We start from the raw sequence: 25,731 nt of genomic DNA on the forward strand, positions 1-25,731 counted from the left end.
ATGGCGTCTGTATTGACACCTCTACTGAGACATCAAGCTGCCTCTTTGGAGCATGTTCGCTCCCAGATCAAACTGCAGTGTCGTGGTGCCAACACAGAATAATGGACCACGTCGGACACTTTTCACTTTTGATTCTTTTTGATTCACTTTTGATGACACGCTTTTGAATACCTGATCACCTGGAATTGGTACCAGCTTGAAGTTAATAGTGAGTAGACTTATGGAGATTCATTTATTTGAATTTTCTTCTCAAGCCATTTGCAACTCAGAAGCAATGACACTTGTGCACTCATCATTGAGCTTGAGGAAGTCCAAGGAATTGATCTCTATGTTACTCTCGCTCCGCCGAGCTGCGATGGCCGAGAGGTTAAGGCGTTGGACTTGAAATCCAATGGGGTTTCCCCGCGCAGGTTCGACTCCTGCTTGCAGCGTGAGTGTCTTGTTGGGCGTGTGGAAAGAGAGAGTGTGCTCTCTTCCTGCTAGCCAGTTTTAAATATGCTTCTCATGCCATTTGCAACTTTGTGCTGCCAAACTTTAGCAGTCCTAACTGATCCTGAAATAGTCCCAGGAATTGAGTTACAAATGGCTGCTTCGTCGTTACAATGTGTTGGCATGGAAATGCAGTGGGGTCTCTTGCAGCGTAGAGGATTAACTTGCCTCTCTAATGTGATTTGTGATGAGACCTTATGCCACCAGTGGGGAGAGCTCGCACTCACAGGTGCTTCATCCAAAGATCTTCATGCAACATAGCGATGTCTTGTTTCAGGTAAAAGAAAAAGTGCCACATTCTTTCATGGCCGGTCACTGGTTGCTCCGCCTTGCGCTAAAAGAGGGTCTCCCCGTCGGGGAATCTAACCCCGGTCTTCTGCGTGACAGGCGGAGATACTATCCACTATACTAACGAGGACACGTGCTGTGTCTCGCAGTGATGCTGAGTCAGGTGACGTGCACTTGTCCCCTTGATTTTAAAGTACTCTGAATCATTGTGCCTGCAAGGAGGTGGTAAAAAGAACACATTGTGGTGATATTGACTCACTGTTGCCACTCCTCTTTTACCATCGTCAGTTTGTGGACTTATGATAGGAAAAACTCAAAGAATCTTGGTGACCTACAGGTTTGATTCATCTGCCTTCCTAGTTAAGTCATGCAAACCATTTGCTGCAAAATTGGCTTTAGCTACATTGGCAATTCATTTTGTCTTCGTATTCCAGTGCATTGTACCGAACTGCAATATCCATCTTAGATCAACTGAGATTTTGCATTTCTCTCTTTCCCACATGCAAGTTCTGAATTTCTTGGCACACATTACTGCTTTGCATCTACTAAAAGCACTCCAGAGAAAGCTTCACTTCATACCTTCATGAGGTAGGTGTCGTTTGTACTTGTATTTTGGTGGTATTTTTGTTTTTTTTTTGTTTGTGTGCGTTGTTTGTCTACTCTTGGAACATCCTGTGATTGGTTAGGGTAGGATTAGAGTTTAATTACGTTGGCCTCAGATTCTGGTTAATTCCAGGCTTCTTGTGCTAACCTTGTTGTTTGTTAGCTGTTGTTGGCAGTAATTAGTTGCTGCAGGTGCACTTGCCGCCATGCTCCAAGGAGTGAATTGGGGGCGGATACATTTTTTCTCCAGCTTTGTTAGTTCTTCCTCAGCCTCGCTTCTTCTTTCCTAGCCTCGTTAGCGCAGTAGGTAGCGCGTCAGTCTCATAATCTGAAGGTCGTGAGTTCGACCCTCACACGGGGCAGCAGAAGCTTTTTGAAAAGATTGACGAGCCCCCAAAAGATGCTCAAACGCTCTTTCCTTATTCACTCGCATGCTGAGCACACCCCCTACCTGAAAATAGTATTGGCACATGACTCTTACAGGTCATCCCTAGTTGATTCAAGCTGTGCTTTTTCTTTTGTAAATTCGCGTGTACACAGCAAGTTGTGTTGCATCCAATTCAATTCTCTCCACTGACCGTTCAGTCAATACCTTGTTGGCGTCTGTATTGACACCTTTACTGAGACATCAAGCTGCCTCTTTGGAGCATGTTCGCTCCCAGATCAAACTGCAGTGTCGTGGTGCCAACACAGAATAATGGACCACGTCGGACACTTTTCACTTTTGATTCTTTTTGATTCACTTTTGATGACACGCTTTTGAATACCTGATCACTTGGAATTGGTACCAGCTTGAAGTTAATAGTGAGTAGACTTATGGAGATTCATTTATTTGAATTTTCTTCTCAAGCCATTTGCAACTCAGAAGCAATGACACTTGTGCACTCATCATTGAGCTTGAGGAAGTCCAAGGAATTGATCTCTATGTTACTCTCGCTCCGCCGAGCTGCGATGGCCGAGAGGTTAAGGCGTTGGACTTGAAATCCAATGGGGTTTCCCCGCGCAGGTTCGACTCCTGCTTGCAGCGTGAGTGTCTTGTTGGGCGTGTGGAAAGAGAGAGTGTGCTCTCTTCCTGCTAGCCAGTTTTAAATATGCTTCTCATGCCATTTGCAACTTTGTGCTGCCAAACTTTAGCAGTCCTAACTGATCCTGAAATAGTCCCAGGAATTGAGTTACAAATGGCTGCTTCGTCGTTACAATGTGTTGGCATGGAAATGCAGTGGGGTCTCTTGCAGCTTAGAGGATTAACTTGCCTCTCTAATGTGATTTGTGATGAGACCTTATGCCACCAGTGGGGAGAGCTTGCACTCACAGGTGCTTCATCCAAAGATCTTCATGCAACATAGTGATGTCTTGTTTCAGGTAAAAGAAAAAGTGCCACATTCTTTCATGGCCGGTCACTGGTTGCTCCGCCTTGCGCTAAAAGAGGGTCTCCCCGTTGGGGAATCGAACCCCGGTCTTCCGCGTGACAGGCGGAGATACTATCCACTATACTAACGAGGACACGTGCTGTGTCTCGCAGTGATGCTGAGTCAGGTGACGTGCACTTGTCCCCTTGATTTTAAAGTACTCTGAATCATTGTGCCTGCAAGGAGGTGGTAAAAAGAACACATTGTGGTGATATTGACTCACTGTTGCCACTCCTCTTTTACCATCGTCAGTTTGTGGACTTATGATAGGAAAAACTCAAAGAATCTTGGTGACCTACAAGTTTGATTCATCTGCCTTCCTAGTTAAGTCATGCAAACCATTTGCTGCAAAATTGGCTTTAGCTACATTGGCAATTCATTTTGTCTTCGTATTCCAGTGCATTGTACCGAACTGCAATATCCATCTTAGATCAACTGAGATTTTGCATTTCTCTCTTTCCCACATGCAAGTTCTGAATTTCTTGGCACACATTACTGCTTTGCATCTACTAAAAGCACTCCAGAGAAAGCTTCACTTCATACCTTCATGAGGTAGGTGTCGTTTGTACTTGTATTTTGGTGGTATTTTTGTTTTTTTTTTTGTTTGTGTGCGTTGTTTGTCTACTCTTGGAACATCCTGTGATTGGTTAGGGTAGGATTAGAGTTTAATTACGTTGGCCTCAGATTCTGGTTAATTCCAGGCTTCTTGTGCTAACCTTGTTGTTTGTTAGCTGTTGTTGGCAGTAATTAGTTGCTGCAGGTGCACTTGCCGCCATGCTCCAAGGAGTGAATTGGGGGCGGATACATTTTTTCTCCAGCTTTGTTAGTTCTTCCTCAGCCTCGCTTCTTCTTTCCTAGCCTCGTTAGCGCAGTAGGTAGCGCGTCAGTCTCATAATCTGAAGGTCGTGAGTTCGACCCTCACACGGGGCAGCAGAAGCTTTTTGAAAAGATTGACGAGCCCCCAAAAGATGCTCAAACGCTCTTTCCTTATTCACTCGCATGCTGAGCACACCCCCTACCTGAAAATAGTATTGGCACATGACTCTTACAGGTCATCCCTAGTTGATTCAAGCTGTGCTTTTTCTTTTGTAAATTCGCGTGTACACAGCAAGTTGTGTTGCATCCAATTCAATTCTCTCCACTGACCGTTCAGTCAATATCTTGATGGCGTCTGTATTGACACCTCTACTGAGACATCAAGCTGCCTCTTTGGAGCATGTTCGCTCCCAGATCAAACTGCAGTGTCGTGGTGCCAACACAGAATAATGGACCACGTCGGACACTTTTCACTTTTGATTCTTTTTGATTCACTTTTGATGACACGCTTTTGAATACCTGATCACCTGGAATTGGTACCAGCTTGAAGTTAATAGTGAGTAGACTTATGGAGATTCATTTATTTGAATTTTCTTCTCAAGCCATTTGCAACTCAGAAGCAATGACACTTGTGCACTCATCATTGAGCTTGAGGAAGTCCAAGGAATTGATCTCTATGTTACTCTCGCTCCGCCGAGCTGCGATGGCCGAGAGGTTAAGGCGTTGGACTTGAAATCCAATGGGGTTTCCCCGCGCAGGTTCGACTCCTGCTTGCAGCGTGAGTGTCTTGTTGGGTGTGTGGAAAGAGAGTGTGCTCTCTTCCTGCTAGCCAGTTTTAAATATGCTTCTCATGCCATTTGCAACTTTGTGCTGCCAAACTTTAGCAGTCCTAACTGATCCTGAAATAGTCCCAGGAATTGAGTTACAAATGGCTGCTTCGTCGTTACAATGTGTTGGCATGGAAATGCAGTGGGGTCTCTTGCAGCGTAGAGGATTAACTTGCCTCTCTAATGTGATTTGTGATGAGACCTTATGCCACCAGTGGGGAGAGCTCGCACTCACAGGTGCTTCATCCAAAGATCTTCATGCAACATAGCGATGTCTTGTTTCAGGTAAAAGAAAAAGTGCCACATTCTTTCATGGCCGGTCACTGGTTGCTCCGCCTTGCGCTAAAAGAGGGTCTCCCCGTCGGGGAATCGAACCCCGGTCTTCCGCGTGACAGGCGGAGATACTATCCACTATACTAACGAGGACACGTGCTGTGTCTCACAGTGATGCTGAGTCAGGTGACGTGCACTTGTCCCCTTGATTTTAAAGTACTCTGAATCATTGTGCCTGCAAGGAGGTGGTAAAAAGAACACATTGTGGTGATATTGACTCACTGTTGCCACTCCTCTTTTACCATCGTCAGTTTGTGGACTTATGATAGGAAAAACTCAAAGAATCTTGGTGACCTACAAGTTTGATTCATCTGCCTTCCTAGTTAAGTCATGCAAACCATTTGCTGCAAAATTGGCTTTAGCTACATTGGCAATTCATTTTGTCTTCGTATTCCAGTGCATTGTACCGAACTGCAATATCCATCTTAGATCAACTGAGATTTTGCATTTCTCTCTTTCCCACATGCAAGTTCTGAATTTCTTGGCACACATTACTGCTTTGCATCTACTAAAAGCACTCCAGAGAAAGCTTCACTTCATACCTTCATGAGGTAGGTGTCGTTTGTACTTGTATTTTGGTGGTATTTTTGTTTTTTTTTTTGTTTGTGCGCGTTGTTTGTCTACTCTTGGAACATCCTGTGATTGGTTAGGGTAGGATTAGAGTTTAATTACGTTGGCCTCAGATTCTGGTTAATTCCAGGCTTCTTGTGCTAACCTTGTTGTTTGTTAGCTGTTGTTGGCAGTAATTAGTTGCTGCAGGTGCACTTGCCGCCATGCTCCAAGGAGTGAATTGGGGGCGGATACATTTTTTCTCCAGCTTTGTTAGTTCTTCCTCAGCCTCGCTTCTTCTTTCCTAGCCTCGTTAGCGCAGTAGGTAGCGCGTCAGTCTCATAATCTGAAGGTCGTGAGTTCGACCCTCACACGGGGCAGCAGAAGCATTTTGAAAAGATTGACGAGCCCCCAAAAGATGCTCAAACGCTCTTTCCTTATTCACTCGCATGCTGAGCACACCCCCTACCTGAAAATAGTATTGGCACATGACTCTTACAGGTCATCCCTAGTTGATTCAAGCTGTGCTTTTTCTTTTGTAAATTCGCGTGTACACAGCAAGTTGTGTTGCATCCAATTCAATTCTCTCCACTGACCGTTCAGTCAATACCTTGATGGCGTCTGTATTGACACCTCTACTGAGACATCAAGCTGCCTCTTTGGAGCATGTTCGCTCCCAGATCAAACTGCAGTGTCGTGGTGCCAACACAGAATAATGGACCACGTCGGACACTTTTCACTTTTGATTCTTTTTGATTCACTTTTGATGACACGCTTTTGAATACCTGATCACCTGGAATTGGTACCAGCTTGAAGTTAATAGTGAGTAGACTTATGGAGATTCATTTATTTGAATTTTCTTCTCAAGCCATTTGCAACTCAGAAGCAATGACACTTGTGCACTCATCATTGAGCTTGAGGAAGTCCAAGGAATTGATCTCTATGTTACTCTCGCTCCGCCGAGCTGCGATGGCCGAGAGGTTAAGGCGTTGGACTTGAAATCCAATGGGGTTTCCCCGCGCAGGTTCGACTCCTGCTTGCAGCGTGAGTGTCTTGTTGGGCGTGTGGAAAGAGAGAGTGTGCTCTCTTCCTGCTAGCCAGTTTTAAATATGCTTCTCATGCCATTTGCAACTTTGTGCTGCCAAACTTTAGCAGTCCTAACTGATCCTGAAATAGTCCCAGGAATTGAGTTACAAATGGCTGCTTCGTCGTTACAATGTGTTGGCATGGAAATGCAGTGGGGTCTCTTGCAGCGTAGAGGATTAACTTGCCTCTCTAATGTGATTTGTGATGAGACCTTATGCCACCAGTGGGGAGAGCTCGCACTCACAGGTGCTTCATCCAAAGATCTTCATGCAACATAGCGATGTCTTGTTTCAGGTAAAAGAAAAAGTGCCACATTCTTTCATGGCCGGTCACTGGTTGCTCCGCCTTGCGCTAAAAGAGGGTCTCCCCGTCGGGGAATCTAACCCCGGTCTTCTGCGTGACAGGCGGAGATACTATCCACTATACTAACGAGGACACGTGCTGTGTCTCGCAGTGATGCTGAGTCAGGTGACGTGCACTTGTCCCCTTGATTTTAAAGTACTCTGAATCATTGTGCCTGCAAGGAGGTGGTAAAAAGAACACATTGTGGTGATATTGACTCACTGTTGCCACTCCTCTTTTACCATCGTCAGTTTGTGGACTTATGATAGGAAAAACTCAAAGAATCTTGGTGACCTACAGGTTTGATTCATCTGCCTTCCTAGTTAAGTCATGCAAACCATTTGCTGCAAAATTGGCTTTAGCTACATTGGCAATTCATTTTGTCTTCGTATTCCAGTGCATTGTACCGAACTGCAATATCCATCTTAGATCAACTGAGATTTTGCATTTCTCTCTTTCCCACATGCAAGTTCTGAATTTCTTGGCACACATTACTGCTTTGCATCTACTAAAAGCACTCCAGAGAAAGCTTCACTTCATACCTTCATGAGGTAGGTGTCGTTTGTACTTGTATTTTGGTGGTATTTTTGTTTTTTTTTTGTTTGTGTGCGTTGTTTGTCTACTCTTGGAACATCCTGTGATTGGTTAGGGTAGGATTAGAGTTTAATTACGTTGGCCTCAGATTCTGGTTAATTCCAGGCTTCTTGTGCTAACCTTGTTGTTTGTTAGCTGTTGTTGGCAGTAATTAGTTGCTGCAGGTGCACTTGCCGCCATGCTCCAAGGAGTGAATTGGGGGCGGATACATTTTTTCTCCAGCTTTGTTAGTTCTTCCTCAGCCTCGCTTCTTCTTTCCTAGCCTCGTTAGCGCAGTAGGTAGCGCGTCAGTCTCATAATCTGAAGGTCGTGAGTTCGACCCTCACACGGGGCAGCAGAAGCTTTTTGAAAAGATTGACGAGCCCCCAAAAGATGCTCAAACGCTCTTTCCTTATTCACTCGCATGCTGAGCACACCCCCTACCTGAAAATAGTATTGGCACATGACTCTTACAGGTCATCCCTAGTTGATTCAAGCTGTGCTTTTTCTTTTGTAAATTCGCGTGTACACAGCAAGTTGTGTTGCATCCAATTCAATTCTCTCCACTGACCGTTCAGTCAATACCTTGTTGGCGTCTGTATTGACACCTTTACTGAGACATCAAGCTGCCTCTTTGGAGCATGTTCGCTCCCAGATCAAACTGCAGTGTCGTGGTGCCAACACAGAATAATGGACCACGTCGGACACTTTTCACTTTTGATTCTTTTTGATTCACTTTTGATGACACGCTTTTGAATACCTGATCACTTGGAATTGGTACCAGCTTGAAGTTAATAGTGAGTAGACTTATGGAGATTCATTTATTTGAATTTTCTTCTCAAGCCATTTGCAACTCAGAAGCAATGACACTTGTGCACTCATCATTGAGCTTGAGGAAGTCCAAGGAATTGATCTCTATGTTACTCTCGCTCCGCCGAGCTGCGATGGCCGAGAGGTTAAGGCGTTGGACTTGAAATCCAATGGGGTTTCCCCGCGCAGGTTCGACTCCTGCTTGCAGCGTGAGTGTCTTGTTGGGCGTGTGGAAAGAGAGAGTGTGCTCTCTTCCTGCTAGCCAGTTTTAAATATGCTTCTCATGCCATTTGCAACTTTGTGCTGCCAAACTTTAGCAGTCCTAACTGATCCTGAAATAGTCCCAGGAATTGAGTTACAAATGGCTGCTTCGTCGTTACAATGTGTTGGCATGGAAATGCAGTGGGGTCTCTTGCAGCTTAGAGGATTAACTTGCCTCTCTAATGTGATTTGTGATGAGACCTTATGCCACCAGTGGGGAGAGCTTGCACTCACAGGTGCTTCATCCAAAGATCTTCATGCAACATAGTGATGTCTTGTTTCAGGTAAAAGAAAAAGTGCCACATTCTTTCATGGCCGGTCACTGGTTGCTCCGCCTTGCGCTAAAAGAGGGTCTCCCCGTTGGGGAATCGAACCCCGGTCTTCCGCGTGACAGGCGGAGATACTATCCACTATACTAACGAGGACACGTGCTGTGTCTCGCAGTGATGCTGAGTCAGGTGACGTGCACTTGTCCCCTTGATTTTAAAGTACTCTGAATCATTGTGCCTGCAAGGAGGTGGTAAAAAGAACACATTGTGGTGATATTGACTCACTGTTGCCACTCCTCTTTTACCATCGTCAGTTTGTGGACTTATGATAGGAAAAACTCAAAGAATCTTGGTGACCTACAAGTTTGATTCATCTGCCTTCCTAGTTAAGTCATGCAAACCATTTGCTGCAAAATTGGCTTTAGCTACATTGGCAATTCATTTTGTCTTCGTATTCCAGTGCATTGTACCGAACTGCAATATCCATCTTAGATCAACTGAGATTTTGCATTTCTCTCTTTCCCACATGCAAGTTCTGAATTTCTTGGCACACATTACTGCTTTGCATCTACTAAAAGCACTCCAGAGAAAGCTTCACTTCATACCTTCATGAGGTAGGTGTCGTTTGTACTTGTATTTTGGTGGTATTTTTGTTTTTTTTTTTGTTTGTGTGCGTTGTTTGTCTACTCTTGGAACATCCTGTGATTGGTTAGGGTAGGATTAGAGTTTAATTACGTTGGCCTCAGATTCTGGTTAATTCCAGGCTTCTTGTGCTAACCTTGTTGTTTGTTAGCTGTTGTTGGCAGTAATTAGTTGCTGCAGGTGCACTTGCCGCCATGCTCCAAGGAGTGAATTGGGGGCGGATACATTTTTTCTCCAGCTTTGTTAGTTCTTCCTCAGCCTCGCTTCTTCTTTCCTAGCCTCGTTAGCGCAGTAGGTAGCGCGTCAGTCTCATAATCTGAAGGTCGTGAGTTCGACCCTCACACGGGGCAGCAGAAGCTTTTTGAAAAGATTGACGAGCCCCCAAAAGATGCTCAAACGCTCTTTCCTTATTCACTCGCATGCTGAGCACACCCCCTACCTGAAAATAGTATTGGCACATGACTCTTACAGGTCATCCCTAGTTGATTCAAGCTGTGCTTTTTCTTTTGTAAATTCGCGTGTACACAGCAAGTTGTGTTGCATCCAATTCAATTCTCTCCACTGACCGTTCAGTCAATATCTTGATGGCGTCTGTATTGACACCTCTACTGAGACATCAAGCTGCCTCTTTGGAGCATGTTCGCTCCCAGATCAAACTGCAGTGTCGTGGTGCCAACACAGAATAATGGACCACGTCGGACACTTTTCACTTTTGATTCTTTTTGATTCACTTTTGATGACACGCTTTTGAATACCTGATCACCTGGAATTGGTACCAGCTTGAAGTTAATAGTGAGTAGACTTATGGAGATTCATTTATTTGAATTTTCTTCTCAAGCCATTTGCAACTCAGAAGCAATGACACTTGTGCACTCATCATTGAGCTTGAGGAAGTCCAAGGAATTGATCTCTATGTTACTCTCGCTCCGCCGAGCTGCGATGGCCGAGAGGTTAAGGCGTTGGACTTGAAATCCAATGGGGTTTCCCCGCGCAGGTTCGACTCCTGCTTGCAGCGTGAGTGTCTTGTTGGGCGTGTGGAAAGAGAGAGTGTGCTCTCTTCCTGCTAGCCAGTTTTAAATATGCTTCTCATGCCATTTGCAACTTTGTGCTGCCAAACTTTAGCAGTCCTAACTGATCCTGAAATAGTCCCAGGAATTGAGTTACAAATGGCTGCTTCGTCGTTACAATGTGTTGGCATGGAAATGCAGTGGGGTCTCTTGCAGCGTAGAGGATTAACTTGCCTCTCTAATGTGATTTGTGATGAGACCTTATGCCACCAGTGGGGAGAGCTTGCACTCACAGGTGCTTCATCCAAAGATCTTCATGCAACATAGCGATGTCTTGTTTCAGGTAAAAGAAAAAGTGCCACATTCTTTCATGGCCGGTCACTGGTTGCTCCGCCTTGCGCTAAAAGAGGGTCTCCCCGTCGGGGAATCGAACCCCGGTCTTCCGCGTGACAGGCGGAGATACTATCCACTATACTAACGAGGACACGTGCTGTGTCTCGCAGTGATGCTGAGTCAGGTGACGTGCACTTGTCCCCTTGATTTTAAAGTACTCTGAATCATTGTGCCTGCAAGGAGGTGGTAAAAAGAACACATTGTGGTGATATTGACTCACTGTTGCCACTCCTCTTTTACCATCGTCAGTTTGTGGACTTATGATAGGAAAAACTCAAAGAATCTTGGTGACCTACAGGTTTGATTCATCTGCCTTCCTAGTTAAGTCATGCGAACCATTTGCTGCAAAATTGGCTTTAGCTACATTGGCAATTCATTTTGTCTTCGTATTCCAGTGCATTGTACCGAACTGCAATATCCATCTTAGATCAACTGAGATTTTGCATTTCTCTCTTTCCCACATGCAAGTTCTGAATTTCTTGGCACACATTACTGCTTTGCATCTACTAAAAGCACTCCAGAGAAAGCTTCACTTCATACCTTCATGAGGTAGCTGTCGTTTGTACTTGTATTTTGGTGGTATTTTTGTTTTTTTTTTGTTTGTGTGCGTTGTTTGTCTACTCTTGGAACATCCTGTGATTGGTTAGGGTAGGATTAGAGTTTAATTACGTTGGCCTCAGATTCTGGTTAATTCCAGGCTTCTTGTGCTAACCTTGTTGTTTGTTAGCTGTTGTTGGCAGTAATTAGTTGCTGCAGGTGCACTTGCCGCCATGCTCCAAGGAGTGAATTGGGGGCGGATACATTTTTTCTCCAGCTTTGTTAGTTCTTCCTCAGCCTCGCTTCTTCTTTCCTAGCCTCGTTAGAGCAGTAGGTAGCGCGTCAGTCTCATAATCTGAAGGTCGTGAGTTCGACCCTCACACGGGGTAGCAGAAGCTTTTTGAAAAGATTGACGAGCCCCCAAAAGATGCTCAAACGCTCTTTCCTTATTCACTCGCATGCTGAGCACACCCCCTACCTGAAAATAGTATTGGCACATGACTCTTACAGGTCATCCCTAGTTGATTCAAGCTGTGCTTTTTCTTTTGTAAATTCGCGTGTACACAGCAAGTTGTGTTGCATCCAATTCAATTCTCTCCACTGACCGTTCAGTCAATACCTTGATGGCGTCTGTATTGACACCTCTACTGAGACATCAAGCTGCCTCTTTGGAGCATGTTCGCTCCCAGATCAAACTGCAGTGTCGTGGTGCCAACACAGAATAATGGACCACGTCGGACACTTTTCACTTTTGATTCTTTTTGATTCACTTTTGATGACACGCTTTTGAATACCTGATCACCTGGAATTGGTACCAGCTTGAAGTTAATAGTGAGTAGACTTATGGAGATTCATTTATTTGAATTTTCTTCTCAAGCCATTTGCAACTCAGAAGCAATGACACTTGTGCACTCATCATTGAGCTTGAGGAAGTCCAAGGAATTGATCTCTATGTTACTCTCGCTCCGCCGAGCTGCGATGGCCGAGAGGTTAAGGCGTTGGACTTGAAATCCAATGGGGTTTCCCCGCGCAGGTTCGACTCCTGCTTGCAGCGTGAGTGTCTTGTTGGGCGTGTGGAAAGAGAGAGTGTGCTCTCTTCCTGCTAGCCAGTTTTAAATATGCTTCTCATGCCATTTGCAACTTTGTGCTGCCAAACTTTAGCAGTCCTAACTGATCCTGAAATAGTCCCAGGAATTGAGTTACAAATGGCTGCTTCGTCGTTACAATGTGTTGGCATGGAAATGCAGTGGGGTCTCTTGCAGCGTAGAGGATTAACTTGCCTCTCTAATGTGATTTGTGATGAGACCTTATGCCACCAGTGGGGAGAGCTTGCACTTGCAGGTGCTTCATCCAAAGATCTTCATGCAACATAGCGATGTCTTGTTTCAGGTAAAAGAAAAAGTGCCACATTCTTTCATGGCCGGTCACTGGTTGCTCCGCCTTGCGCTAAAAGAGGGTCTCCCCGTCGGGGAATCGAACCCCGGTCTTCCGCGTGACAGGCGGAGATACTATCCACTATACTAACGAGGACACGTGCTGTGTATCGCAGTGATGCTGAGTCAGGTGACGTGCACTTGTCCCCTTGATTTTAAAGTACTCTGAATCATTGTGCCTGCAAGGAGGTGGTAAAAAGAACACATTGTGGTGATATTGACTCACTGTTGCCACTCCTCTTTTACCATCGTCAGTTTGTGGACTTATGATAGGAAAAACTCAAAGAATCTTGGTGACCTACAGGTTTGATTCATCTGCCTTCCTAGTTAAGTCATGCGAACCATTTGCTGCAAAATTGGCTTTAGCTACATTGGCAATTCATTTTGTCTTTGTATTCCAGTGCATTGTACCGAACTGCAATATCCATCTTAGATCAACTGAGATTTTGCATTTCTCTCTTTCCCACATGCAAGTTCTGAATTTCTTGGCACACATTACTGCTTTGCATCTAGTTCTTCCTCAGCCTCGCTTCTTCTTTCCTAGCCTCGTTAGCGCAGTAGGTAGCGCGTCAGTCTCATAATCTGAAGGTCGTGAGTTCGACCCTCACACGGGGCAGCAGAAGCTTTTTGAAAAGATTGACGAGCCCCCAAAAGATGCTCAAACGCTCTTTCCTTATTCACTCGCATGCTGAGCACACCCCCTACCTGAAAATAGTATTGGCACATGACTCTTACAGGTCATCCCTAGTTGATTCAAGCTGTGCTTTTTCTTTTTGTAAATTCGCGTGTACACAGCAAGTTGTGTTGCATCCAATTCAATTCTCTCCACTGACCGTTCAGTCAATACCTTGATGGCGTCTGTATTGACACCTCTACTGAGACATCAAGCTGCCTCTTTGGAGCATGTTCGCTCCCAGATCAAACTGCAGTGTCGTGGTGCCAACACAGAATAATGGACCACGTCGGACACTTTTCACTTTTGATTCTTTTTTATTCACTTTTGATGACACGCTTTTGAATACCTGATCACCTGGAATTGGTACCAGCTTGAAGTTAATAGTGAGTAGACTTATGGAGATTCATTTATTTGAATTTTCTTCTCAAGCCATTTGCAACTCAGAAGCAATGACACTTGTGCACTCATCATTGAGCTTGAGTAAGTCCAAGGAATTGATCTCTATGTTACTCTCACTCCGCCGAGCTGCGATGGCCGAGAGGTTAAGGCATTGGACTTGAAATCCAATGGGGTTTCCCCGCGCAGGTTCGACTCCTGCTTGCAGCGTGAGTGTCTTGTTGGGCGTGTGGAAAGAGAGAGTGTGCTCTCTTCCTGCTAGCCAGTTTTAAATATGCTTCTCATGCCATTTGCAACTTTGTGCTGCCAAACTTTAGCAGTCCTAACTGATCCTGAAATAGTCCCAGGAATTGAGTTACAAATGGCTGCTTCGTCGTTACAATGTGTTGGCATGGAAATGCAGTGGGGTCTCTTGCAGCGTAGAGGATTAACTTGCCTCTCTAATGTGATTTGTGATGAGACCTTATGCCACCAGTGGGGAGAGCTTGCACTCACAGGTGCTTCATCCAAAGATCTTCATGCAACATAGCGATGTCTTGTTTCAGGTAAAAGAAAAAGTGCCACATTCTTTCATGGCCGGTCACTGGTTGCTCCGCCTTGCGCTAAAAGAGGGTCTCCCCGTCGGGGAATCGAACCCCGGTCTTCCGCGTGACAGGCGGAGATACTATCCACTATACTAACGAGGACACGTGCTGTGTATCGCAGTGATGCTGAGTCAGGTGACGTGCACTTGTCCCCTTGATTTTAAAGTACTCTGAATCATTGTGCCTGCAAGGAGGTGGTAAAAAGAACACATTGTGGTGATATTGACTCACTGTTGCCACTCCTCTTTTACCATCGTCAGTTTGTGGACTTATGATAGGAAAAACTCAAAGAATCTTGGTGACCTACAGGTTTGATTCATCTGCCTTCCTAGTTAAGTCATGCAAACCATTTGCTGCAAAATTGGCTTTAGCTACATTGGCAAATCATTTTGTCTTTGTATTCCAGTGCATTGTACCGAACTGCAATATCCATCTTAGATCAACTGAGATTTTGCATTTCTCTCTTTCCCACATGCAAGTTCTGAATTTCTTGGCACACATTACTGCTTTGCATCTAGTTCTTCCTCAGCCTCGCTTCTTCTTTCCTAGCCTCGTTAGCGCAGTAGGTAGCGCGTCAGTCTCATAATCTGAAGGTCGTGAGTTCGACCCTCACACGGGGCAGCAGAAGCTTTTTGAAAAGATTGACGAGCCCCCAAAAGATGCTCAAACGCTCTTTCCTTATTCACTCGCATGCTGAGCACACCCCCTACCTGAAAATAGTATTGGCACATGACTCTTACAGGTCATCCCTAGTTGATTCAAGCTGTGCTTTTTCTTTTGTAAATTCGCGTGTACACAGCAAGTTGTGTTGCATCCAATTCAATTCTCTCCACTGACCGTTCAGTCAATACCTTGATGGCGTCTGTATTGACACCTCTACTGAGACATCAAGCTGCCTCTTTGGAGCATGTTCGCTCCCAGATCAAACTGCAGTGTCGTGGTGCCAACACAGAATAATGGACCACGTCGGACACTTTTCACTTTTGATTCTTTTTGATTCACTTTTGATGACACGCTTTTGAATACCTGATCACCTGGAATTGGTACCAGCTTGAAGTTAATAGTGAGTAGACTTATGGAGATTCATTTATTTGAATTTTCTTCTCAAGCCATTTGCAACTCAGAAGCAATGACACTTGTGCACTCATCATTGAGCTTGAGTAAGTCCAAGGAATTGATCTCTATGTTACTCTCACTCCGCCGAGCTGCGATGGCCGAGAGGTTAAGGCGTTGGACTTGAAATCCAATGGGGTTTCCCCGCGCAGGTTCGACTCCTGCTTGCAGCGTGAGTGTCTTGTTGGGCGTGTGGAAAGAGAGAGTGTGCTCTCTTCCTGCTAGCCAGTTTTAAATATGCTTCTCATGCCATTTGCAACTTTGTGCTGCCAAACTTTAGCAGTCCTAACTGATCCTGAAATAGTCCCAGGAGTTGAGTTACAAATGGCTGCTTCGTCGTTACAATGTGTTGGCATGGAAATGCAGTGGGGTCTCTTGCAGCGTAGAGGATTAACTTGCCTCTCTAATGTGATTTGTGATGAGACCTTATGCCACCAGTGGGGAGAGCTTGCACTCACAGGTGCTTCATCCAAAGATCTTCATGCAACATAGCGATGTCTTGTTTCAGGTAAAAGAAAAAGTGCCACATTCTTTCATGGCCGGTCACTGGTTGCTCCGCCTTGCGCTAAAAGAGGGTCTCCCCGTCGGGGAATCGAACCCCGGTCTTCCGCGTGACAGGCGGAGATACTATCCACTATACTAACGAGGACACGTGCTGTGTCTCGCAGTGATGCTGAGTCAGGTGACGTGCACTTGTCCCCTTGATTTTAAAGTACTCTGAATCATTGTGCCTGCAAGGAGATGGTAAAAAGAACACATTGTGGTGATATTGACTCACTGTTGCCACTCCTCTTTTACCATCGTCAGTTTGTGGACTTATGATAGGAAAAACTCAAAGAATCTTGGTGACCTACAGGTTTGATTCATCTGCCTTCCTAGTTAAGTCATGCGAACCATTTGCTGCAAAATTGGCTTTAGCTACATTGGCAATTCATTTTGTCTTCGTATTCCAGTGCATTGTACCGAACTGCAATATCCATCTTAGATCAACTGAGATTTTGCATTTCTCTCTTTCCCACATGCAAGTTCTGAATTTCTTGGCACACATTACTGCTTTGCATCTACTAAAAGCACTCCAGAGAAAGCTTCACTTCATACCTTCATGAGGTAGCTGTCGTTTGTACTTGTATTTTGGTGGTATTTTTGTTTTTTTTTTGTTTGTGTGCGTTGTTTGTCTACTCTTGGAACATCCTGTGATTGGTTAGGGTAGGATTAGAGTTTAATTACGTTGGCCTCAGATTCTGGTTAATTCCAGGCTTCTTGTGCTAACCTTGTTGTTTGTTAGCTGTTGTTGGCAGTAATTAGTTGCTGCAGGTGCACTTGCCGCCATGCTCCAAGGAGTGAATTGGGGGCGGATACATTTTTTCTCCAGCTTTGTTAGTTCTTCCTCAGCCTCGCTTCTTCTTTCCTAGCCTCGTTAGCGCAGTAGGTAGCGCGTCAGTCTCATAATCTGAAGTTCGTGAGTTCGACCATCACACGGGGTAGCAGAAGCTTTTTGAAAAGATTGACGAGCCCCCAAAAGATGCTCAAACGCTCTTTCCTTATTCACTCGCATGCTGAGCACACCCCCTACCTGAAAATAGTATTGGCACATGACTCTTACAGGTCATCCCTAGTTGATTCAAGCTGTGCTTTTTCTTTTGTAAATTCGCGTGTACACAGCAAGTTGTGTTGCATCCAATTCAATTCTCTCCACTGACCGTTCAGTCAATACCTTGATGGCGTCTGTATTGACACCTCTACTGAGACATCAAGCTGCCTCTTTGGAGCATGTTCGCTCCCAGATCAAACTGCAGTGTCGTGGTGCCAACACAGAATAATGGACCACGTCGGACACTTTTCACTTTTGATTCTTTTTGATTCACTTTTGATGACACGCTTTTGAATACCTGATCACCTGGAATTGGTACCAGCATGAAGTTAATAGTGAGTAGACTTATGGAGATTCATTTATTTGAATTTTCTTCTCAAGCCATTTGCAACTCAGAAGCAATGACACTTGTGCACTCATCATTGAGCTTGAGGAAGTCCAAGGAATTGATCTCTATGTTACTCTCCCTCCGCCGAGCTGCGATGGCCGAGAGGTTAAGGCGTTGGACTTGAAATCCAATGGGGTTTCCCCGCGCAGGTTCGACTCCTGCTTGCAGCGTGAGTGTCTTGTTGGGCGTGTGGAAAGAGAGAGTGTGCTCTCTTCCTGCTAGCCAGTTTTAAATATGCTTCTCATGCCATTTGCAACTTTGTGCTGACAAACTTTAGCAGTCCTAACTGATCCTGAAATAGTCCCAGGAATTGAGTTACAAATGGCTGCTTCGTCGTTACAATGTGTTGGCATGGAAATGCAGTGGGGTCTCTTGCAGCGTAGAGGATTAACTTGCCTCTCTAATGTGATTTGTGATGAGACCTTATGCCACCAGTGGGGAGAGCTCGCACTCACAGGTGCTTCATCCAAAGATCTTCATGCAACATAGCGATGTCTTGTTTCAGGTAAAAGAAAAAGTGCCACATTCTTTCATGGCCAGTCACTGGTTGCTCCGCCTTGCGCTAAAAGAGGGTCTCCCCGTCGGGGAATCGAACCCCGGTCTTCCGCGTGACAGGCGGAGATACTATCCACTATACTAACGAGGACACGTGCTGTGTCTCGCAGTGATGCTGAGTCAGGTGACGTGCACTTGTCCCCTTGATTTTAAAGTACTCTGAATCATTGTGCCTGCAAGGAGGTGGTAAAAAGAACACATTGTGGTGATATTGACTCACTGTTGCCACTCCTCTTTTACCATCGTCAGTTTGTGGACTTATGATAGGAAAAACTCAAAGAATCTTGGTGACCTACAGGTTTGATTCATCTGCCTTCCTAGTTAAGTCATGCAAACCATTTGCTGCAAAATTGGCTTTAGCTACATTGGCAATTCATTTTGTCTTTGTATTCCAGTGCATTGTACCGAACTGCAATATCCATCTTAGATCAACTGAGATTTTGCATTTCTCTCTTTCCCACATGCAAGTTCTGAATTTCTTGGCACACATTACTGCTTTGCATCTAGTTCTTCCTCAGCCTCGCTTCTTCTTTCCTAGCCTCGTTAGCGCAGTAGGTAGCGCGTCAGTCTCATAATCTGAAGGTCGTGAGTTCGACCCTCACACGGGGCAGCAGAAGCTTTTTGAAAAGATTGACGAGCCCCCAAAAGATGCTCAAACGCTCTTTCCTTATTCACTCGCATGCTGAGCACACCCCCTACCTGAAAATAGTATTGGCACATGACTCTTACAGGTCATCCCTAGTTGATTCAAGCTGTGCTTTTTCTTTTTGTAAATTCGCGTGTACACAGCAAGTTGTGTTGCATCCAATTCAATTCTCTCCACTGACCGTTCAGTCAATACCTTGATGGCGTCTGTATTGACACCTCTACTGAGACATCAAGCTGCCTCTTTGGAGCATGTTCGCTCCCAGATCAAACTGCAGTGTCGTGGTGCCAACACAGAATAATGGACCACGTCGGACACTTTTCACTTTTGATTCTTTTTTATTCACTTTTGATGACACGCTTTTGAATACCTGATCACCTGGAATTGGTACCAGCTTGAAGTTAATAGTGAGTAGACTTATGGAGATTCATTTATTTGAATTTTCTTCTCAAGCCATTTGCAACTCAGAAGCAATGACACTTGTGCACTCATCATTGAGCTTGAGTAAGTCCAAGGAATTGATCTCTATGTTACTCTCGCTCCGCCGAGCTGCGATGGCCGAGAGGTTAAGGCATTGGACTTGAAATCCAATGGGGTTTCCCCGCGCAGGTTCGACTCCTGCTTGCAGCGTGAGTGTCTTGTTGGGCGTGTGGAAAGAGAGAGTGTGCTCTCTTCCTGCTAGCCAGTTTTAAATATGCTTCTCATGCCATTTGCAACTTTGTGCTGCCAAACTTTAGCAGTCCTAACTGATCCTGAAATAGTCCCAGGAATTGAGTTACAAATGGCTGCTTCGTCGTTACAATGTGTTGGCATGGAAATGCAGTGGGGTCTCTTGCAGCGTAGAGGATTAACTTGCCTCTCTAATGTGATTTGTGATGAGACCTTATGCCACCAGTGGGGAGAGCTTGCACTCACAGGTGCTTCATCCAAAGATCTTCATGCAACATAGCGATGTCTTGTTTCAGGTAAAAGAAAAAGTGCCACATTCTTTCATGGCCGGTCACTGGTTGCTCCGCCTTGCGCTAAAAGAGGGTCTCCCCGTCGGGGAATCGAACCCCGGTCTTCCGCGTGACAGGCGGAGATACTATCCACTATACTAACGAGGACACGTGCTGTGTATCGCAGTGATGCTGAGTCAGGTGACGTGCACTTGTCCCCTTGATTTTAAAGTACTCTGAATCATTGTGCCTGCAAGGAGGTGGTAAAAAGAACACATTGTGGTGATATTGACTCACTGTTGCCACTCCTCTTTTACCATCGTCAGTTTGTGGACTTATGATAGGAAAAACTCAAAGAATCTTGGTGACCTACAGGTTTGATTCATCTGCCTTCCTAGTTAAGTCATGCAAACCATTTGCTGCAAAATTGGCTTTAGCTACATTGGCAAATCATTTTGTCTTTGTATTCCAGTGCATTGTACCGAACTGCAATATCCATCTTAGATCAACTGAGATTTTGCATTTCTCTCTTTCCCACATGCAAGTTCTGAATTTCTTGGCACACATTACTGCTTTGCATCTAGTTCTTCCTCAGCCTCGCTTCTTCTTTCCTAGCCTCGTTAGCGCAGTAGGTAGCGCGTCAGTCTCATAATCTGAAGGTCGTGAGTTCGACCCTCACACGGGGCAGCAGAAGCTTTTTGAAAAGATTGACGAGCCCCCAAAAGATGCTCAAACGCTCTTTCCTTATTCACTCGCATGCTGAGCACACCCCCTACCTGAAAATAGTATTGGCACATGACTCTTACAGGTCATCCCTAGTTGATTCAAGCTGTGCTTTTTCTTTTGTAAATTCGCGTGTACACAGCAAGTTGTGTTGCATCCAATTCAATTCTCTCCACTGACCGTTCAGTCAATACCTTGATGGCGTCTGTATTGACACCTCTACTGAGACATCAAGCTGCCTCTTTGGAGCATGTTCGCTCCCAGATCAAACTGCAGTGTCGTGGTGCCAACACAGAATAATGGACCACGTCGGACACTTTTCACTTTTGATTCTTTTTGATTCACTTTTGATGACACGCTTTTGAATACCTGATCACCTGGAATTGGTACCAGCTTGAAGTTAATAGTGAGTAGACTTATGGAGATTCATTTATTTGAATTTTCTTCTCAAGCCATTTGCAACTCAGAAGCAATGACACTTGTGCACTCATCATTGAGCTTGAGTAAGTCCAAGGAATTGATCTCTATGTTACTCTCACTCCGCCGAGCTGCGATGGCCGAGAGGTTAAGGCGTTGGACTTGAAATCCAATGGGGTTTCCCCGCGCAGGTTCGACTCCTGCTTGCAGCGTGAGTGTCTTGTTGGGCGTGTGGAAAGAGAGAGTGTGCTCTCTTCCTGCTAGCCAGTTTTAAATATGCTTCTCATGCCATTTGCAACTTTGTGCTGCCAAACTTTAGCAGTCCTAACTGATCCTGAAATAGTCCCAGGAATTGAGTTACAAATGGCTGCTTCGTCGTTACAATGTGTTGGCATGGAAATGCAGTGGGGTCTCTTGCAGCGTAGAGGATTAACTTGCCTCTCTAATGTGATTTGTGATGAGACCTTATGCCACCAGTGGGGAGAGCTTGCACTCACAGGTGCTTCATCCAAAGATCTTCATGCAACATAGCGATGTCTTGTTTCAGGTAAAAGAAAAAGTGCCACATTCTTTCATGGCCGGTCACTGGTTGCTCCGCCTTGCGCTAAAAGAGGGTCTCCCCGTCGGGGAATCGAACCCCGGTCTTCCGCGTGACAGGCGGAGATACTATCCACTATACTAACGAGGACACGTGCTGTGTCTCGCAGTGATGCTGAGTCAGGTGACGTGCACTTGTCCCCTTGATTTTAAAGTACTCTGAATCATTGTGCCTGCAAGGAGATGGTAAAAAGAACACATTGTGGTGATATTGACTCACTGTTGCCACTCCTCTTTTACCATCGTCAGTTTGTGGACTTATGATAGGAAAAACTCAAAGAATCTTGGTGACCTACAGGTTTGATTCATCTGCCTTCCTAGTTAAGTCATGCGAACCATTTGCTGCAAAATTGGCTTTAGCTACATTGGCAATTCATTTTGTCTTCGTATTCCAGTGCATTGTACCGAACTGCAATATCCATCTTAGATCAACTGAGATTTTGCATTTCTCTCTTTCCCACATGCAAGTTCTGAATTTCTTGGCACACATTACTGCTTTGCATCTACTAAAAGCACTCCAGAGAAAGCTTCACTTCATACCTTCATGAGGTAGCTGTCGTTTGTACTTGTATTTTGGTGGTATTTTTGTTTTTTTTTTGTTTGTGTGCGTTGTTTGTCTACTCTTGGAACATCCTGTGATTGGTTAGGGTAGGATTAGAGTTTAATTACGTTGGCCTCAGATTCTGGTTAATTCCAGGCTTCTTGTGCTAACCTTGTTGTTTGTTAGCTGTTGTTGGCAGTAATTAGTTGCTGCAGGTGCACTTGCCGCCATGCTCCAAGGAGTGAATTGGGGGCGGATACATTTTTTCTCCAGCTTTGTTAGTTCTTCCTCAGCCTCGCTTCTTCTTTCCTAGCCTCGTTAGCGCAGTAGGTAGCGCGTCAGTCTCATAATCTGAAGTTCGTGAGTTCGACCATCACACGGGGTAGCAGAAGCTTTTTGAAAAGATTGACGAGCCCCCAAAAGATGCTCAAACGCTCTTTCCTTATTCACTCGCATGCTGAGCACACCCCCTACCTGAAAATAGTATTGGCACATGACTCTTACAGGTCATCCCTAGTTGATTCAAGCTGTGCTTTTTCTTTTGTAAATTCGCGTGTACACAGCAAGTTGTGTTGCATCCAATTCAATTCTCTCCACTGACCGTTCAGTCAATACCTTGATGGCGTCTGTATTGACACCTCTACTGAGACATCAAGCTGCCTCTTTGGAGCATGTTCGCTCCCAGATCAAACTGCAGTGTCGTGGTGCCAACACAGAATAATGGACCACGTCGGACACTTTTCACTTTTGATTCTTTTTGATTCACTTTTGATGACACGCTTTTGAATACCTGATCACCTGGAATTGGTACCAGCATGAAGTTAATAGTGAGTAGACTTATGGAGATTCATTTATTTGAATTTTCTTCTCAAGCCATTTGCAACTCAGAAGCAATGACACTTGTGCACTCATCATTGAGCTTGAGGAAGTCCAAGGAATTGATCTCTATGTTACTCTCCCTCCGCCGAGCTGCGATGGCCGAGAGGTTAAGGCGTTGGACTTGAAATCCAATGGGGTTTCCCCGCGCAGGTTCGACTCCTGCTTGCAGCGTGAGTGTCTTGTTGGGCGTGTGGAAAGAGAGAGTGTGCTCTCTTCCTGCTAGCCAGTTTTAAATATGCTTCTCATGCCATTTGCAACTTTGTGCTGACAAACTTTAGCAGTCCTAACTGATCCTGAAATAGTCCCAGGAATTGAGTTACAAATGGCTGCTTCGTCGTTACAATGTGTTGGCATGGAAATGCAGTGGGGTCTCTTGCAGCGTAGAGGATTAACTTGCCTCTCTAATGTGATTTGTGATGAGACCTTATGCCACCAGTGGGGAGAGCTCGCACTCACAGGTGCTTCATCCAAAGATCTTCATGCAACATAGCGATGTCTTGTTTCAGGTAAAAGAAAAAGTGCCACATTCTTTCATGGCCAGTCACTGGTTGCTCCGCCTTGCGCTAAAAGAGGGTCTCCCCGTCGGGGAATCGAACCCCGGTCTTCCGCGTGACAGGCGGAGATACTATCCACTATACTAACGAGGACACGTGCTGTGTCTCGCAGTGATGCTGAGTCAGGTGACGTGCACTTGTCCCCTTGATTTTAAAGTACTCTGAATCATTGTGCCTGCAAGGAGGTGGTAAAAAGAACACATTGTGGTGATATTGACTCACTGTTGCCACTCCTCTTTTACCATCGTCAGTTTGTGGACTTATGATAGGAAAAACTCAAAGAATCTTGGTGACCTACAGGTTTGATTCATCTGCCTTCCTAGTTAAGTCATGCAAACCATTTGCTGCAAAATTGGCTTTAGCTACATTGGCAATTCATTTTGTCTTTGTATTCCAGTGCATTGTACCGAACTGCAATATCCATCTTAGATCAACTGAGATTTTGCATTTCTCTCTTTCCCACATGCAAGTTCTGAATTTCTTGGCACACATTACTGCTTTGCATCTACTAAAAGCACTCCAGAGAAAGCTTCACTTCATACCTTCATGAGGTAGGTGTCGTTTGTACTTGTATTTTGGTGGTATTTTTGTTTTTTTTTGTTTGTGTGCGTTGTTTGTCTACTCTTGGAACATCCTGTGATTGGTTAGGGTAGGATTAGAGTTTAATTACGTTGGCCTCAGATTCTGGTTAATTCCAGGCTTCTTGTGCTAACCTTGTTGTTTGTTAGCTGTTGTTGGCAGTAATTAGTTGCTGCAGGTGCACTTGCCGCCATGCTCCAAGGAGTGAATTGGGGGCGGATACATTTTTTCTCCAGCTTTGTTAGTTCTTCCTCAGCCTCGCTTCTTCTTTCCTAGCCTCGTTAGCGCAGTAGGTAGCGCGTCAGTCTCATAATCTGAAGGTCGTGAGTTCGACCCTCACACGGGGCAGCAGAAGCTTTTTGAAAAGATTGACGAGCCCCCAAAAGATGCTCAAACGCTCTTTCCTTATTCACTCGCATGCTGAGCACACCCCCTACCTGAAAATAGTATTGGCACATGACTCTTACAGGTCATCCCTAGTTGATTCAAGCTGTGCTTTTTCTTTTGTAAATTCGCGTGTACACAGCAAGTTGTGTTGCATCCAATTCAATTCTCTCCACTGACCGTTCAGTCAATACCTTGTTGGCGTCTGTATTGACACCTTTACTGAGACATCAAGCTGCCTCTTTGGAGCATGTTCGCTCCCAGATCAAACTGCAGTGTCGTGGTGCCAACACAGAATAATGGACCACGTCGGACACTTTTCACTTTTGATTCTTTTTGATTCACTTTTGATGACACGCTTTTGAATACCTGATCACTTGGAATTGGTACCAGCTTGAAGTTAATAGTGAGTAGACTTATGGAGATTCATTTATTTGAATTTTCTTCTCAAGCCATTTGCAACTCAGAAGCAATGACACTTGTGCACTCATCATTGAGCTTGAGGAAGTCCAAGGAATTGATCTCTATGTTACTCTCGCTCCGCCGAGCTGCGATGGCCGAGAGGTTAAGGCGTTGGACTTGAAATCCAATGGGGTTTCCCCGCGCAGGTTCGACTCCTGCTTGCAGCGTGAGTGTCTTGTTGGGCGTGTGGAAAGAGAGAGTGTGCTCTCTTCCTGCTAGCCAGTTTTAAATATGCTTCTCATGCCATTTGCAACTTTGTGCTGCCAAACTTTAGCAGTCCTAACTGATCCTGAAATAGTCCCAGGAATTGAGTTACAAATGGCTGCTTCGTCGTTACAATGTGTTGGCATGGAAATGCAGTGGGGTCTCTTGCAGCGTAGAGGATTAACTTGCCTCTCTAATGTGATTTGTGATGAGACCTTATGCCACCAGTGGGGAGAGCTCGCACTCACAGGTGCTTCATCCAAAGATCTTCATGCAACATAGCGATGTCTTGTTTCAGGTAAAAGAAAAAGTGCCACATTCTGTCATGGCCGGTCACTGGTTGCTCCGCCTTGCGCTAAAAGAGGGTCTCCCCGTCGGGGAATCGAACCCCGGTCTTCCGCGTGACAGGCGGAGATACTATCCACTATACTAACGAGGACACGTGCTGTGTCTCGCAGTGATGCTGAGTCAGGTGACGTGCACTTGTCCCCTTGATTTTAAAGTACTCTGAATCATTGTGCCTGCAAGGAGGTGGTAAAAAGAACACATTGTGGTGATATTGACTCACTGTTGCCACTCCTCTTTTACCATCGTCAGTTTGTGGACTTATGATAGGAAAAACTCAAAGAATCTTGGTGACCTACAGGTTTGATTCATCTGCCTTCCTAGTTAAGTCATGCGAACCATTTGCTGCAAAATTGGCTTTAGCTACATTGGCAATTCATTTTGTCTTCGTATTCCAGTGCATTGTACCGAACTGCAATATCCATCTTAGATCAACTGAGATTTTGCATTTCTCTCTTTCCCACATGCAAGTTCTGAATTTCTTGGCACACA

The 25,731-nt window shown here is 45.0% G+C and overlaps 37 non-coding genes across 37 annotated transcripts; 25 read left to right on the top strand and 12 right to left on the bottom strand.

The window, feature by feature from the left end:
* Nucleotides 1-349: 349 nt before the first annotated feature.
* Nucleotides 350-431, top strand: trnas-uga (transfer RNA serine (anticodon UGA)). The gene has a single exon. It is a non-coding gene; the product is annotated as a tRNA-Ser (tRNA).
* A 1,238-nt stretch (nt 432-1,669) lies between these two features.
* trnam-cau (transfer RNA methionine (anticodon CAU)) lies at nt 1,670-1,742 on the top strand. The gene has a single exon. It is a non-coding gene; the product is annotated as a tRNA-Met (tRNA).
* Nucleotides 1,743-2,325: 583 nt separating this feature from the next.
* On the top strand, nt 2,326-2,407 carry trnas-uga (transfer RNA serine (anticodon UGA)). Its single transcript has one exon. It is a non-coding gene; the product is annotated as a tRNA-Ser (tRNA).
* Nucleotides 2,408-2,811: 404 nt separating this feature from the next.
* Nucleotides 2,812-2,883, bottom strand: trnad-guc (transfer RNA aspartic acid (anticodon GUC)). The gene has a single exon. It is a non-coding gene; the product is annotated as a tRNA-Asp (tRNA).
* A 763-nt stretch (nt 2,884-3,646) lies between these two features.
* On the top strand, nt 3,647-3,719 carry trnam-cau (transfer RNA methionine (anticodon CAU)). Its single transcript has one exon. It is a non-coding gene; the product is annotated as a tRNA-Met (tRNA).
* A 583-nt stretch (nt 3,720-4,302) lies between these two features.
* On the top strand, nt 4,303-4,384 carry trnas-uga (transfer RNA serine (anticodon UGA)). Its single transcript has one exon. It is a non-coding gene; the product is annotated as a tRNA-Ser (tRNA).
* Nucleotides 4,385-4,786: 402 nt separating this feature from the next.
* trnad-guc (transfer RNA aspartic acid (anticodon GUC)) lies at nt 4,787-4,858 on the bottom strand. Its single transcript has one exon. It is a non-coding gene; the product is annotated as a tRNA-Asp (tRNA).
* Nucleotides 4,859-5,621: 763 nt separating this feature from the next.
* On the top strand, nt 5,622-5,694 carry trnam-cau (transfer RNA methionine (anticodon CAU)). Its single transcript has one exon. It is a non-coding gene; the product is annotated as a tRNA-Met (tRNA).
* A 583-nt stretch (nt 5,695-6,277) lies between these two features.
* On the top strand, nt 6,278-6,359 carry trnas-uga (transfer RNA serine (anticodon UGA)). The gene has a single exon. It is a non-coding gene; the product is annotated as a tRNA-Ser (tRNA).
* A 1,238-nt stretch (nt 6,360-7,597) lies between these two features.
* trnam-cau (transfer RNA methionine (anticodon CAU)) lies at nt 7,598-7,670 on the top strand. The gene has a single exon. It is a non-coding gene; the product is annotated as a tRNA-Met (tRNA).
* Nucleotides 7,671-8,253: 583 nt separating this feature from the next.
* trnas-uga (transfer RNA serine (anticodon UGA)) lies at nt 8,254-8,335 on the top strand. The gene has a single exon. It is a non-coding gene; the product is annotated as a tRNA-Ser (tRNA).
* Nucleotides 8,336-8,739: 404 nt separating this feature from the next.
* On the bottom strand, nt 8,740-8,811 carry trnad-guc (transfer RNA aspartic acid (anticodon GUC)). The gene has a single exon. It is a non-coding gene; the product is annotated as a tRNA-Asp (tRNA).
* Nucleotides 8,812-9,574: 763 nt separating this feature from the next.
* Nucleotides 9,575-9,647, top strand: trnam-cau (transfer RNA methionine (anticodon CAU)). The gene has a single exon. It is a non-coding gene; the product is annotated as a tRNA-Met (tRNA).
* A 583-nt stretch (nt 9,648-10,230) lies between these two features.
* trnas-uga (transfer RNA serine (anticodon UGA)) lies at nt 10,231-10,312 on the top strand. The gene has a single exon. It is a non-coding gene; the product is annotated as a tRNA-Ser (tRNA).
* A 404-nt stretch (nt 10,313-10,716) lies between these two features.
* Nucleotides 10,717-10,788, bottom strand: trnad-guc (transfer RNA aspartic acid (anticodon GUC)). Its single transcript has one exon. It is a non-coding gene; the product is annotated as a tRNA-Asp (tRNA).
* A 762-nt stretch (nt 10,789-11,550) lies between these two features.
* On the top strand, nt 11,551-11,623 carry trnam-cau (transfer RNA methionine (anticodon CAU)). The gene has a single exon. It is a non-coding gene; the product is annotated as a tRNA-Met (tRNA).
* A 583-nt stretch (nt 11,624-12,206) lies between these two features.
* trnas-uga (transfer RNA serine (anticodon UGA)) lies at nt 12,207-12,288 on the top strand. Its single transcript has one exon. It is a non-coding gene; the product is annotated as a tRNA-Ser (tRNA).
* Nucleotides 12,289-12,692: 404 nt separating this feature from the next.
* Nucleotides 12,693-12,764, bottom strand: trnad-guc (transfer RNA aspartic acid (anticodon GUC)). The gene has a single exon. It is a non-coding gene; the product is annotated as a tRNA-Asp (tRNA).
* A 446-nt stretch (nt 12,765-13,210) lies between these two features.
* trnam-cau (transfer RNA methionine (anticodon CAU)) lies at nt 13,211-13,283 on the top strand. The gene has a single exon. It is a non-coding gene; the product is annotated as a tRNA-Met (tRNA).
* A 584-nt stretch (nt 13,284-13,867) lies between these two features.
* Nucleotides 13,868-13,949, top strand: trnas-uga (transfer RNA serine (anticodon UGA)). The gene has a single exon. It is a non-coding gene; the product is annotated as a tRNA-Ser (tRNA).
* Nucleotides 13,950-14,353: 404 nt separating this feature from the next.
* Nucleotides 14,354-14,425, bottom strand: trnad-guc (transfer RNA aspartic acid (anticodon GUC)). Its single transcript has one exon. It is a non-coding gene; the product is annotated as a tRNA-Asp (tRNA).
* Nucleotides 14,426-14,871: 446 nt separating this feature from the next.
* Nucleotides 14,872-14,944, top strand: trnam-cau (transfer RNA methionine (anticodon CAU)). Its single transcript has one exon. It is a non-coding gene; the product is annotated as a tRNA-Met (tRNA).
* Nucleotides 14,945-15,527: 583 nt separating this feature from the next.
* trnas-uga (transfer RNA serine (anticodon UGA)) lies at nt 15,528-15,609 on the top strand. The gene has a single exon. It is a non-coding gene; the product is annotated as a tRNA-Ser (tRNA).
* Nucleotides 15,610-16,013: 404 nt separating this feature from the next.
* On the bottom strand, nt 16,014-16,085 carry trnad-guc (transfer RNA aspartic acid (anticodon GUC)). Its single transcript has one exon. It is a non-coding gene; the product is annotated as a tRNA-Asp (tRNA).
* A 1,418-nt stretch (nt 16,086-17,503) lies between these two features.
* trnas-uga (transfer RNA serine (anticodon UGA)) lies at nt 17,504-17,585 on the top strand. The gene has a single exon. It is a non-coding gene; the product is annotated as a tRNA-Ser (tRNA).
* Nucleotides 17,586-17,989: 404 nt separating this feature from the next.
* On the bottom strand, nt 17,990-18,061 carry trnad-guc (transfer RNA aspartic acid (anticodon GUC)). Its single transcript has one exon. It is a non-coding gene; the product is annotated as a tRNA-Asp (tRNA).
* A 446-nt stretch (nt 18,062-18,507) lies between these two features.
* trnam-cau (transfer RNA methionine (anticodon CAU)) lies at nt 18,508-18,580 on the top strand. The gene has a single exon. It is a non-coding gene; the product is annotated as a tRNA-Met (tRNA).
* Nucleotides 18,581-19,164: 584 nt separating this feature from the next.
* Nucleotides 19,165-19,246, top strand: trnas-uga (transfer RNA serine (anticodon UGA)). Its single transcript has one exon. It is a non-coding gene; the product is annotated as a tRNA-Ser (tRNA).
* Nucleotides 19,247-19,650: 404 nt separating this feature from the next.
* On the bottom strand, nt 19,651-19,722 carry trnad-guc (transfer RNA aspartic acid (anticodon GUC)). The gene has a single exon. It is a non-coding gene; the product is annotated as a tRNA-Asp (tRNA).
* Nucleotides 19,723-20,168: 446 nt separating this feature from the next.
* On the top strand, nt 20,169-20,241 carry trnam-cau (transfer RNA methionine (anticodon CAU)). The gene has a single exon. It is a non-coding gene; the product is annotated as a tRNA-Met (tRNA).
* A 583-nt stretch (nt 20,242-20,824) lies between these two features.
* Nucleotides 20,825-20,906, top strand: trnas-uga (transfer RNA serine (anticodon UGA)). Its single transcript has one exon. It is a non-coding gene; the product is annotated as a tRNA-Ser (tRNA).
* Nucleotides 20,907-21,310: 404 nt separating this feature from the next.
* Nucleotides 21,311-21,382, bottom strand: trnad-guc (transfer RNA aspartic acid (anticodon GUC)). Its single transcript has one exon. It is a non-coding gene; the product is annotated as a tRNA-Asp (tRNA).
* Nucleotides 21,383-22,800: 1,418 nt separating this feature from the next.
* trnas-uga (transfer RNA serine (anticodon UGA)) lies at nt 22,801-22,882 on the top strand. The gene has a single exon. It is a non-coding gene; the product is annotated as a tRNA-Ser (tRNA).
* A 404-nt stretch (nt 22,883-23,286) lies between these two features.
* On the bottom strand, nt 23,287-23,358 carry trnad-guc (transfer RNA aspartic acid (anticodon GUC)). The gene has a single exon. It is a non-coding gene; the product is annotated as a tRNA-Asp (tRNA).
* A 761-nt stretch (nt 23,359-24,119) lies between these two features.
* Nucleotides 24,120-24,192, top strand: trnam-cau (transfer RNA methionine (anticodon CAU)). Its single transcript has one exon. It is a non-coding gene; the product is annotated as a tRNA-Met (tRNA).
* A 583-nt stretch (nt 24,193-24,775) lies between these two features.
* On the top strand, nt 24,776-24,857 carry trnas-uga (transfer RNA serine (anticodon UGA)). Its single transcript has one exon. It is a non-coding gene; the product is annotated as a tRNA-Ser (tRNA).
* A 404-nt stretch (nt 24,858-25,261) lies between these two features.
* On the bottom strand, nt 25,262-25,333 carry trnad-guc (transfer RNA aspartic acid (anticodon GUC)). Its single transcript has one exon. It is a non-coding gene; the product is annotated as a tRNA-Asp (tRNA).
* Nucleotides 25,334-25,731: the final 398 nt, after the last annotated feature.

This window comes from Brachyhypopomus gauderio, unplaced genomic scaffold, assembly GCF_052324685.1.
Source record: "Brachyhypopomus gauderio isolate BG-103 unplaced genomic scaffold, BGAUD_0.2 sc235, whole genome shotgun sequence".
Lineage (NCBI taxonomy): Eukaryota > Metazoa > Chordata > Actinopteri > Gymnotiformes > Hypopomidae > Brachyhypopomus > Brachyhypopomus gauderio.